The sequence below is a fragment of the Tachyglossus aculeatus genome, chromosome 1 (assembly GCF_015852505.1).
Source record: "Tachyglossus aculeatus isolate mTacAcu1 chromosome 1, mTacAcu1.pri, whole genome shotgun sequence".
NCBI classification, from domain to species: Eukaryota; Metazoa; Chordata; class Mammalia; order Monotremata; family Tachyglossidae; genus Tachyglossus; species Tachyglossus aculeatus.
Window position 1 is genome coordinate 77,107,915 of NC_052066.1, and position 13,631 is coordinate 77,121,545.

The window sequence follows — 13,631 nt, forward strand, 5'->3', positions numbered from 1 at the left end:
AATACGATTGATGATGATGATGTTGATGATTACTTCCTGCTTCCCTTTGGTCTCTCGCTACATGTCATAATAATGCTACTTATACTTGTGGTAATTGTTAAGCGCTTCCTATGTGCCAAGCACTGTACTAAGCGCTAGGGTGGATACCAGATAATCAGGTCCCACATGGGACTCACAGTCTAAGTAGGAGGGAAAACAGATTTTGAATCCCCATTTTGCAGATGATGGATCTGCGGCACAAAGTCAAATTGTTTGCCCCAGGTCATTCATTCATTCAATCGTATTTATTGAGCGCTTACTGTGTGCAGAGCACTGTACTAAGCGCTTGGGAAGTACAAGTTGGCAACATATAGAGATGGTCCCTACCCAACAGCGGGCTCACAGTCTAGAAGGGGGAGACAGACAACAAAACAAAACATTCATTCAATTGTATTTATTGAGCGCTTACTGTGTGCAGAGCACTGTACTAAGCGCTTGGGAAGTACAAGTTGGCAACATATAGAGATGGTCCCTACCCAGACCAGTGGCAGAGCCGGGATTCGAACTTCCAGGCCTGTGCTCTTTTCACTAGACCGCGGTGCTTCCACGTTGTGCACGCTCACATATACATGCAGACAGATTCCTCCTCACAACCCCTACCCCAACCCAGCCCCTTTCCTCTTTGCCGCCTGCCATCTTTCATTCATTCATTCAATCGTATTTATTGAGCGCTTACAGTGGGCAGAGCACTGTACTAAGCGCTTGGGAATTACAAGTTGGCAACATATAGAGACGGTCCCTACCCAACACCAGGCTCACAGTCTAGAAGGTCTGGGAAGGCCATCTAGATACCCCCAAAAAACAAAGCACAAAAGTGGAAACACCACAGAGCTGAAAACTTGGAGGGCCAAAGCGCAGCACGATCAATCAATCAATCGTATTTATTGAGCGCTTACTGTGTGCAGAGCACTGTACTAAGCGCTTGGGAAGTACGATGCTTTAACTACAACTCCCAGGCTGATGTGTGCACAGCACAGGGATGTGTGAGCCCGCTGTTGGGTAGGGACCGTCTCTATATGTTGCCAACTTGTACTTCCCAAGCGCTTAGTACAGTGCTCTGCACACAGTAAGCGCTCAATAAATACGATTTAATGAATGAATTTGTTTGAAGCAGCTGGAGGCCCAGCGGGACAGAGGTCACAAAAGAAGTGATCTCTTAAATCCTGATCATCCTCAGGTCAGTTATCAGCTCACACTGCCCTAAGTCTGTTCCTTTCGGAGGTGGTTCATTTAGGATTCGAGCGCTCTGAAAAGTTGTCACTATGGTTCGTTGTATGCCTCTGAGGTGTTTAATCCTACCTTCAACTCATTAGGTTGTGAAATTTACAAATGGGAAGCAGTTCGTCTAATTAAAAGAGCTCGGGCCTGGGAGTCTTGAGGACCTGGGTTCTAATGCTGACTTGTCCGTTGGACAAGTCCGTTGGGTGAACTCGGGCAAGTCACCTAACTTCTCCATGACTCAGTTCCCTCATCTGTAAAACGGGGATTAAATACCTATATTCCTTCCCCCTTAGACTCTCAGCTCCCTGTGAAACAGGAACTGTATCCGACCTGATTATCTTGATTATCCTGATTATCTTGTATCTAACTCAGTGCTCAGTACAGTGCTAGTGGCCCATGGTAAATGCTTAATAAATGCCACAGTTATTTTTATCACTGTTAAGGACAAACCGTAATGTCCTGATAAAGAGTGAAACTCCTAACGGATAAAGTTTAAAACCACAAGGACGAATCTGTTATTTCAAGGACTGTGACTTCTCCTTTCTCTCCTGCAAGGAAAAGCCTATCCACATCTCTGAAGGAGGAAGGTGAAACACAGTAGCTCCTTGTAGCTTCATACGTAAGAGGCTTGCAAGAAAAATCATTTATTATCCATGAAGTAACAATTTTTCAGAGACACATGAGCTTAACACAAAAGCCACCCTGACATGGCTAATCACCAATTTAACTGATGATTTCTTACTAATCAAACTTATAGCTTGAACAGACTGTAAGTTCCTTGTGGGCAGAAAGTATGTCTACCAACTCTGTTATACCATGCCTTCCCAGGCATTTAGTATAGTGCTCTGCACACTGTAAGAGCTGAAGAATAATAATAATAATAATGGCATTTATTATGTGCTTACTATGTGCAAAGCACTGTTCTAAGCACAGGGGAGGTTACAAAGTGATCAGGTTGTCCCACGGGGGGCTCACAGTCTTATTACCCATTTTACAGATGAGGTATTGAGGCCCAGAGAAGTTAAGTGACTTGTCCAAAGTCACACAGCTGACAATTGGTGGAGCCAGGGTTTGAACCCATGACCTCTGACTCCAAAGCCCAGGCTCTTGCCACTGAGCCACGCTGCTACCATCGATGATGCTAATTAATGATGGGTCTGTTGTGTGACCTTGGACAGGTCACTTTACTTCTCTGACTGAGACTGAGCCCCCTCCTTCCTCTTCCCCTCGTCCCCCTCCATCCCTCCTGTCTTACCTCCTTCCATTCCCCACAGCACCTGTATATATGTTTGTACATATTTATTACTCTATTTATTTTTTACTTGTACATATCTATTCTATTTATTTTATTTTGTTAATATGTTTTGTTTTGTTGTCTGTCTCCCCCTTCTAGACCATGAGCCCACTGTTGGGTAGGGACTGTCTCTATATGTTGCCAACTTGTACTTCCCAAGTGCTTAGTACAGTGCTCTGCACACAGTAAGCGCTCAATAAATACGATTGACTGAATGACTGATTGATTGACTGATCTGTACTATCCCTTAGCACTCGATAGTCATACCACAGCACTTAGGTACACATAATAATAATAATAATGATATTCGTTAAGTGCTTATGTGCTGAGCACCGTTCTAAGCACTGGGGTAGATACAAGGTGATCAGGTTGTCCCACGTGGGGCTCAGTCTTAATCCCCATTTTACAGATGAGGGAACTGAGGCACAGAGAAGTTAAGGGGCTTGCCCAAAGTCACACAGCTGACAAGTGGCGGAGACGGTATTCGAACCCATGACCCTTGACTCCCAAGCCCGGGCTCTTCCCACTAAGCCACGGTGCTTCTCTAATCACGCTGCAGAGCCTTACAGGCTCCCATTTCCCCTACCTGTAATTGATCTGAATCAATCAACCAATCAATCGTATTTATTGAGCGCTTACTGTGTGCAGAGCACTGTACTAAGCGCTTGGGAAGTACAAACTGGCAACATATAGAGACAGTCCCTACCCAACAGTGGGCTCACAGTCTACAAGGGGGAGACAGAGAAGGAAACTATAAAGTTAAAACATGTAGTGCTCAGTTACAGTGATGCACATTCTAGTAAGGAAAAAATAACACTTGTTCCGTCAATCTACGATTTGAATGAAAAACAGTGTAAGAAAATATTGTTTCCCTCTAATTACCAAAACAACTAAAGATTTTTAGGACTTGTCAATTTCTTTTAAATGCTCTGGTGAGGCCTATTACAAGTTACCTGCTATCGGGGGGGAGTTTCCTAACCTGTAATTCAAGATTATATTTGCCTTGGGGAATGAAGAGCTCAGAAAAGTTAGGGAAGGAAAAATGAAAAACAAGTACTCTGTTTCCTTGGGGATAGTATTGCAGTTCTGCCACAGACCAACTGTAAATATTAGCAAATAATTCTGGGCCCTTAGTTCCTGCTTCCATAAAGCAGCGTGGCTCAGTGAAAAGAGCTTGGGCTTTGGAGTCAGAGGTCATGGGTTCAAATCCCCACTCCGCCAATTGTCAGCTGTGTGACTTTGGGCAAGTCACTTCACTTCTCTGGACCTCAGTCCCTCATCTGTAAAATGGGGATGAAGACTGTGAGCCCCACCTGGGACAATTTTATCACCTTGTATCCTCCCCAGCGCTTAGAACAGTGCTTTGCACACAGTAAGCGCTTAATAAATGCCATTATTATTATTATTACTATAGAGATACCCAACAATCAACGATATTTATTGAGCACTTACTGTGTGCACAGCACTGTACTAAGCTCTTGGAAAAGTACAATATAACAGAGTTGGTAGGCATGTTCCCTGCCCACATTGAGCTACTTGTACTTCCCAAGAGCTTAGTACAGTGCTCTGCACACAGTAAGCGCTCAATAAATACGATTGAATGAATGAATGAATCTGGAGATGAGCACTTTGTTCATTACCTGCATTAACAGAATCCACTTCCCACGCTAAAATTATTGAAAATTGACCTGGGAGCCTTGCTTCAAGTCAAGAAGAAAACCACTCCTAACTTTTCTTCCCACACCACCGGCTACCCAAATGGCTCATTCCCACCCCAACATCCTGTTCCAGGCTTTGTTTAGTGCCCTTGCTGGCATCACCTAACACAAATATTTACCTTTTACACTGGGCTTATTTTATCCTCCCTGGAAGGAAACAGAAAATAAAAAATAAGCGCATCACCACCACTTTTCCCTCCCTCCTGTGGCCCACTGACCCAAGTATGAAGTCTCTTCTCCTGAACCCCTCCAAATGCAAAATGTAATTAATTTCAACCACTGAAGGCGTTCACCTAGTGACACTTAACTCTGTGTGATGACTCCAAAACAACTGCAATTTTCCCCACGAAAATGAAGGCCTCCCCCGCAACCCCTTGCATTTATTAGTCTTCTTGTTACATAACCCAGTGCTTGCCCCTCCACTTCAATCATTGTCATATTTACTGAGCACTTACTGTGTGCAGAGCACTGTACTAAGCGCTTCCAGCCAGTCCTGCCAGAATTGCCTCTACCGGGCAGCCTGCAAGGGGTATTAAAGAGAGCCCTAAATCCTGGGGAAAAGGGCGCAGGCCTGGCTAGCAGAGAAGCAGCGTGGCTCAGTGGAAAGAGCCCGGGCTTTGGAGTCAGAGGTCATGGGTTCAAATCCCGGCTCCGCCAACTGTCAGCTGTGTGACTTTGGGCAGGTCACTTCACTTCTCTGGGCCTCAGTCACCTCATCTGTAAAATGGGGATGAATCAATCAATCAATCGTATTTATTGAGCGCTTACTGTGTGCAGAGCACTGGATTAAGCGCTTGGAAGCACAAGTTGGCAACATATAGAGACGGTCCCTACCCAACAGTGGGCTCACAGTCTAAAAGGGGAAGACTTAAGAGACTTAAGGGAAAGGATGAGGACTGTGAGCCCTCCGTGGGGCAACCTGATCACCTTGTATCCTCCCCAGCACTTAGAACAGTGCTTTGCACATAGTAAGCGCTTAATAAATGCCATTATTATTATTATTATTATTACAAAACCAGCTTGGAGCAAGGGCCCTGCTGACCTGGCTCTCTCTCCCGGCGCTTGCTCGTCTGGCAGAACGCCAACCCCATCAGGCGACCAAGACAGCAGGGTCCAATTCCCAATTTTGGTCAGCCTGAGCCTCCTCCTGTGGCCGGCCCATCACGCAAGACCCCCCAACCTCTCTAAGACCAGCAGCGATCGAGGCAGCCCCATCCCCTCCCTCCGCACATAATAATGATGATGGCATTTGTTAAGCCCTTACTATGTGCAGAGCACTGTTCTAAGCACTGGGGGGATACAAGGTGATCAAGTTGCCCCACGTGGGGCTCACAGTCTTCATCTCCATTTTACAGATGAGGCAACTGAGGCTTAGAGAAGTTAAGTGACTTGCCCAAGGTCACACAGCAGACATGTGGCAGAGCCGGGATTCGAACCCATGTCCTCTGACTCCAAAGCCCGGGCTCTTTCCACTGAGCCACGCTGCTTCTCCGCCAAGCTAAGCTCTCTTCCTCCCTTCAAAGCCCTACTGAGAGCTCACCTCCTCCAGGAGGCCTTCCCACACTGTGCCCCCTCCTTCCTCTCCCCCTCCTCCCCCACCTCGCCTTACCTCCTTCCCCTCCCCACAGCACCTGTATATATGTTTGTACGGATGTATTACTTTATTTTATTTGTACATATTTATTTTATTTTGTTAATATGTCGTTTTGTTGTCTGTCTCCCCCTTCTAGACTGTGAGCCCGCTGTTGGGTAGGGACCGACTCTATATGTTGCCAACTTGTACTTCCCAAGCGCTTAGTACAGTGCTCTGTACACAGTAAGTGCTCAATAAATACGACAATGAATGAATGAATATTGTCTCATAAGCTTATTAGGGGCAGGGAAATGTGTCTGCTCAGTCTCTTCAATCGTACTCTCCCAAGCACTTAGAACAGTGCCCTGCACATAATAATAATAATATCATTATATAATAAAATATTATTCCTATATTTAAGTGCTTACTATGTGCCGCTCACTGTTCTAAGCGCTAGGGCAAATACAAGCAGCGTGGCTCAGTGGAAAGAGCCCGGGCTTTGGAGTCAGAGGTCATGGGTTCAAATCCCGGCTCCGCCAACTGTCAGCTGTGTGACTTTGGACAGGTCACTTCACTTCTCTGTGCCGCAGTTACCTCCTCTGTAAACTGGGGATTAAGACTGTGAGACAACCTGATCACCCTGTAGCCTCCCCAGCGCTTAGAACAGTGCTTTGCACATAGTAAGCGCTTAATAAATGCCATTATTGTTATTATTATTATTATTATTATTATTACAAGGCAATTAGGGTGGACACAGCTCCTGTCCCACATGGGGCTCACGGTCTCAATCCCCATTTTACAGATGAGGTAACTGAGGCACAGAGAAGTGAAGTGCCGTGGCTTAGTAGAAAGAGCCCGGGCTTGGGAGTCAGAGGTCATGGGTTCTAATCCCAACTCCGCCACTTATCAGCTGTGTGAATTTGGGCAAGTCACTTCATTTCTCTGTCTCAGTGCCCTCATCTGTAAAATAGGGATTGAGACCGTGAGCCCCACGTGGGACAGACTGATTACCTTGTACCTATCCCAACGCTCAGAACAGTGCTTGGCACGTAGTAAGCGCTTAACAAATACCATCATTATTATTCCTACTTCCTCAAGGTCACCCAGCGGACAAGTGGCGGAGCGGGGATTAAAACCCACAACCTCTGACTCCCAAATCCCCGGCTCGCCACCAGGCCACACTGAATCAATCGATCGTATTTACTGAGCGCTTACTGTGTGCAGAGCACTGTACTAAGCGCTCGGGAAGTACAAGAAGCAGCGAAGAAGAGAAGGAGCGTGGCTCAGTGGAAAGAGCCCGGGCTTTGGAGTCAGAGGTCATGAGTTCGAATCCCGACTCCGCCACATGTCTGCTGTGTGATCTTGGGCAAGTCACTTCTCTGGGTCTCAGTTACCTCATCTGTAAAATGGGGATTAAGACTGTGAGCCCCACGTGGGACAACCTGATCACCCTGTATCCTCCCCAGCGCTTAGAACAGTGCTTTGCACATAGTAAGCGCTTAATAAATGTCAATTATTATTATTATTATTACAAGTCGGCAACACATAGGGACAGTCCCTACCCAACAGTGGGCTCACGGCCTAGAAGGGGGGCACTGAACATAGGAAGCGCTCAGTAAATACCACTGATGGACTGACTGATTGATTACGGGGTAGGACTCCAACTTGTACTTCCTAAGCGCTTAGTACAATGCTCTGCACACAGTAAGTGCTCAATAAATACGATTGATTGATTGATTGACTCAATCAGTGGTATTTAATGAGCGCTTACCACGGGCAGAACACTGTACTAAGTGCTTGGGAGGGCCCTAGGACTGCGGGTGGGGAAAGGGAGAAGGGGGAGAGAAAGTTACAGTTAGGACTGCAATTCTATTTATTTATTTAATGCCTGTTCGCGTGTATTGATGTCTGTCTCTCCCGCCGACACCTCTATACTGTGAGCCCGTTGTGGGCAGGGATTGTCTCTTTATTACTACATTGTACTTTCAAAGCGCTTAGTAAAGTGCTCTGCACGCAGCAAGCGCTCAGTAAATACGATTGATTGACTGAATGAATGACTAGGAACTGGGGGAAGGCACGGGGAGGGGGTTGGGAACTATGGATAAAAGAAAATAAAATTAAAACTGAAAAGCAGAAGAGAAACAGGGGTAATGGGCACTGCCCGAGAGGCTGAGCACTGGAGGTGGGCAGTGGCCACTGCCGGGGTAGGGGGCAACTAGAGGTCAGCTTGTGGTGGGCAGGGATTGTCGCTGTTTATTCTTGCATTGTTCCTTCCTATCATCAATCGTATTTATTGAGCGCTTACTGGGTGCAGAGCACTGTACTAAGCGCTCGGGAAGTCCAAGTTGGCAACATGTAGAGACGGTCCCTACCCAACAGTGGGCTCACAGTCTAAAAGGGGGAGACAGAGAACAAAACCAAACATACTAACAAAATAAAATAAACAGAATAGATATGTACAAGTAAAATAAATAGAGTAATAAATATGCACAAACATATATACATCATCATCATCATCAATCGTATTTATTGAGCGCTTACTGGGTGCAGAGCACTGTACTAAGCGCTCGGGAAGTCCAAGTTGGCAACATATAGAGACGGTCCCTACCCAATAGTGGGCTCACAGTCTAAAAGGGGGAGAATATACATCATCATCATCATCAATCATATTTATTGAGCGCTTACTGGGTGCAGAGCACTGTACTAAGCGCTCGGGAAGTCCAAGTTGGCAACATATAGAGACGGTCCCTACCCAACAGTGGGCTCACAGTCTAAAAGGGGGAGAGAGAACAAAACCAAACATACTAGCAAAATAAAATAAATAGAATAGATATGTACAAGTAAAATAAATAAATAAATAAAGAGTAATAAATATGCACAAACATATATACATCATCATCATCATCAATCGTATTTATTGAGCGCTTACTGGGTGCACAGCACTGTACTAAGCACTCGGGAAGTCCAAGTTGGCAACATCTAGAGACGGTCCCTACCCAACAGTGGGCTCACAGTCTAAAAGGGGGAGACAGAGAACAAAACCAAACATACTAACAAAATAAATAGAATAGATATGTACAAGTAAAATAAATAGAGTAATAAATATGTACAAACATATATACATATATACAGGTGCTGTGGGGAAGGGAAGGAGGTAAGATGGGGGGGATGGAGAGGGGGGCGAGGGGGAGAGGAAGGAAGGGGCTCAGTCCTAAACGCTTAGCACAGTGCTCTGCACACAGTGAGCGCTTCATAAATACGACTGACGGAACAAACTAGACGGAGAGGCGCGTGAGAGTGGGGCAAGTGGGGATAAATTAGGATTCATGAGCAGCAGTGTGGTTAAGTGGAAAGCTCACCTTGTAACCTCCCCAGCGCTTAGAACATTGCTTTGCTCATAGTAAGCGCTTAATAAATGCCATCATTATTATTATTATTAAGCGTTTACTAAGGGTCAAACACTGTTCTAAGTGCTGGGGTAGAGACAAGGTTATCAGGTTGGACACAGTCCCCTTCCCACATGGGGTTCACAGTCTTAACCCCCATTTTACAGATGAGGGAAGTGAGGCCCAGAGAAGCAGCGTGGCTCAGTGGAAACAGCCCGGGCTTTGGAGTCAGAGGTCATGGGTTCAAATCTCGACTCCGCCAATTATCAGCTGTGTGACTTTGGGCACTTAACTTCTCAGTACCTCACTTACTTCATCTGTAAAATGGGGATTAAGACTGTGAGCCCCCCGTGGAACAACCTGATCACCATGTAACCTCCCCAGCGCTTAGAACAGTGCTTTACTCACAGTAAGTGCTTAATAAATGCCATTATTATTATTATTAAGCATTTACTAAGGGTCGAATAATAATAATGATGGCATTTGTTAAGCGCTTACTATGTGCAATGCCATTCTTATTATTATTATTAAGCATTTACTAAGGGTCGAATACTGTTCTAAGCGTTGGGATAGAGACAAGGTTATCAGGTTAGACACAGTTCCTGCCCCCCATGGGGCTCACAGTCTTAACCCCCATTTTACAGATGCAACGTGACCCAGCGGAAAGAGCCCGGGCTTTGGAGTCTGCGGTCATGGGTTCAAATCCCAGCTCCGCCAATTGTCAGCTGTGTGACTTTGGGCCAGTCACTTACCTTCTCTGTGCCTCACTTACCTCATCTGTAAAATGAGGATTAAGACTGTGAGCCCCCCCGTGGGACAACCTGATCACCTCATAACCTCCCCAGGGTTTAGAACAGTGCTTTGCTCACAGTAAGCGCTTAATAAATGCCATTATCATTATTATTAAGCATTTAGTAAGGGTCAAGCACTGTTCTAAACGAGACAAGGTTATCAGGTTGGACACAGTCCCTGCCCACCATGGGGTTCACTGTCTTAACCCCCATTTTACAGATGAGGGAACTGAGGCCCAGAGAAGCAACGTGGCCCAGTGGAAAAAGCCTGGGCTTTGGAGTCAGAGGTCATGGGTTCAACTCCTCCATCCGCCAATTGTCAGCTGTGTGACTTTGGGCAAGTCACTTCACTGGGCCTCATTTCCCTCATCTAGAAAATGGGGATTAAGACTGTGAGCCCCCCATGGGACAACCTGATCACCTTGTAACCTCCCCAGCGCTTAGAACAGTGCTTTGCTCACAGTAAGCACTTAAAAATGCCATTATTATTATTATTATTAAGCATTTACTAAGGGTCAAACACTGTTCTAAGCACTGGGGTAAAGACAAGGTTATCATGTAGGACACAGTCCCTGCCCCCCATGGGGTTCACTGTCTTATCCCCCATTTTACAGATGAGGGAACTGAGGCCCAGAGAAGTAGGCGTGACCCAGTGGAAAGAGCCTGGGGTTTGGAGTCTCTGGTCATGGGTTCAAATCCCCGCTCCACCAATTGCCAGCTGTGCTACTTTGGGCCAGTCACTTAACTTCTCTGTGCCTCACTTACCTCATCTGTAAAATGGGGATTAAGACTGTGAGCCCCCCATGGGACAACCTGATCACCTCGTAACCTCCCCAACGTTTAGAACAGTGCTTTGCTCACAGTAAGCGCTTAATGCCATTACCATTATTATTAAGCATTTAGTAAGGGTCAAGCACTGTTCTAAGCGCTGGGGTAGAGACAAGGTTATCAGGTTGGACACAATCCCTGCCCGCCATGGGGCTCACAATCTTAACCCCCATTTTACAGATGAAGGAACTGAGGCCCAGAGAAGCAACGTGGCCCAGTGGAAAGAGCCCGGGCTTTGGAGTCAGAGGTCATGGGTTCAAATCCCCGCTCCACCAACTGCCAGCTGTGTGACTTTGGGCAAGTCAGTAAACTTCTCTCGGCCTCGGTTCCCTCATCTGTAAAATGGGGATTAAGACTGTGAGCCCCCCATGGGACAACCTGATCACCTTGTAACCTCCCCAGTGATTAGAAAAGAGTGCTTTGCTCATAGTAAGCACTTAATAAATGCCATTATTATTAGCATTAGGCATTTACTAAGGGTCAAACACTGTTCTAAGCGCTGGGGTAGAGACAAGGTTATCAGGTTGGCCAAAATAGTCTTAACCCCCATTTTCCAGATGAGGGAACTGAGGCCCCAGAAAATAATAATAATAATGATGGCATTTGTTAAGCGCTTACTATGTGCAAAGCACTGTTTTAAGCGCTAAAAAGTGAACTGACTTACCCAAGGTCACACAGCAGACTAGTGGCGGAGCCAGGATTCATTCATTCATTCGCATTTATTGAATGCTTACTGTGTGCAGCACACTGTACGAAGTGCTTGGGAAGTACAAGTTGGCAACATATAGAGACGGTCCCTACCCAACAGTGGGCTCACAGTCTAGAAAGGGGAGACAGACAACAAAACATATTAACAAAATAAATAAATAGAATAAACATGTACAGACAACAAAACATATTAACAAAGTTAAATAAATAGAATAAATATGTACAAATAAAATAAATAGAGTAATAAATACGTACAAACATATATACAGGTGCTGTGGGGAAGGGAAGGAGGTAAGGCGGGGGCGATGGGGAGGAGGGGGAGATAAAAGAGGGGGCTCAGTCTGGGAAGGCCTCCTGGAGGAAGTGAGCTCTGGTAGGGCTTTGAAGGGATTGATTCAATCGTATTTAATTGAGCGCTTACTGTGTGCAGAGCACTGTACTAAGCGCTTGGGAAGTCCAAGTTGGCAACATATAGAGACGATCCCTACCCAACGGCGGGCTCACAGTCTAGAAGGGGGAGACAGAGAACAAAACAAAACATTCATTCATTCAATCGTATTTATTGAGCGCTTACTGTGTGCAGAGCACTGTACTAAGCGCTTGGGAAGTCCAAGTTGGCAACATACAGAGATGGTCCCTACCCAACAGCGGGCTCACAGTCTAGCAGGGGGAGACAGACAACAAACCAAACATATTAACAAAATAAAATAAACAGAATAAATAGGTACAAATAAAATAGAGTAATAAATACATACAAACATATATACATATATACAGGTACTGTGGGGAAGGGAAGGAGGTAAGGGGGGCGAGGGGGAGTAGGGGAGAGGAAGGAGGGGGTTCAGTCTGGGAAGGCCTCCTGGAGGAGGTGAGCTCTCAGTAGGGCTTTGAAGGGATTCATTCAATCGTGTTTATAGAGCGCTTACTGTATGCAGAGCACTGTACTAAGCGCTTGGGAAGTCCAAGTTGGCAACATACAGAGATGGTCCCTACCCAACAGCGGGCTCACAGTCTAGAAGGGGGAGACAGACAACAAAACAAAACATTCATTCATTCAATCGTATTTATTGAGCGCTTCCTGTGTGCGGAGCACTGTACTAAGCGCTTGGGAAGTACAAGTTGGCAACATATAGGGACGGTCCCTACCCAACAGCGGGCTCACAGTCTAGAAGGGGGAGACAGACGACAAAACGAAACATATTAACAAAATAAAATAAATAGAATAAAGATGTGCAAGTAAAATAGAGTAATAAATACGTACAAACATACATCCATTCATTCATTCAATCGTATTTATTGAGCGCTTACTGTGTGCAGAGCACTGTACTAAGCGTTTGGGAAGTCCAAGTTGGCAACATATGGGGACGGTCCCTACCCAACAGCGGGCTCACAGTCTAGAAAGGGGAGACAGACGACAAAACAAAACATATTAACAAAATAAAATAAATAGAATAAAGATGTGCAAGTAAAATAGAGTAATAAATACGTACAAACATACATCCATTCATTCATTCAATCGCATTTATTGAGCACTTACTGTGTGCAGAGCACCGTACTAAGCGCTTGGGAAGTACAAGCTGGCAACATATGGACACGGTCCCTACCCAACAGCGGGCTCACAGTCTAGGAGGGGGAGACAGACAACAAAACAAAACATATTAACGAGATAAAATAAATAGGAAAAACATGTACAAATAAAATAAATGATTAAATAGTGCGATAAATACGTACAAACACCTATACATGTAAAGACAGGGCGGGGAGACTCACCTCCCGCACAGCCCAAAGTGTAGGCCTCTCCCTCCGCCTTCAGGGCCGCACTAACCCCCGCTGCACTCCGCCTGGGGCCCGCCAGGGGGCGCCCCCGAGCGCGCCGACACTGCGCATGCCCACCGCCGCAGGGCCTTCTGGGGGTTGTAGTTTCCCCCCGCCGGCGGTTGGTGCGCGCGCACCGCGCTGCCGTTGCCGAGGCGTCTCGAGCGCGGCCTGGAAAACGGAAAGGCCTGCGGCCTGCACCGAAACACAATACTAACCATGGCATTTAGTAAGCGCTCACTATGTGCAAAGCACTGT

The 13,631-nt window shown here is 46.0% G+C and overlaps 1 protein-coding gene across 3 annotated transcripts in view; it reads right to left on the reverse strand.

The window, feature by feature from the left end:
* PLEKHB2 (pleckstrin homology domain containing B2) overlaps window positions 1-13,407 on the reverse strand; it is a 60,084-nt gene extending 46,677 nt beyond the window's left edge. Inside the window, exons 1-2 of one of the 3 annotated variants that reach the window (XM_038748465.1) lie at window positions 13,329-13,404; window positions 4,392-4,419 (exon numbers count right to left, since the gene is read on the reverse strand). The gene's annotated coding sequence lies outside the window, so the exon portion shown is untranslated. Of the gene's footprint in view, window positions 1-4,391; window positions 4,420-13,328 lie in introns of all 3 variants that reach the window. The other 2 variants (XM_038748390.1, XM_038748316.1) reach the window with 2 other exon arrangements.
* Window positions 13,408-13,631: the final 224 nt, after the last annotated feature.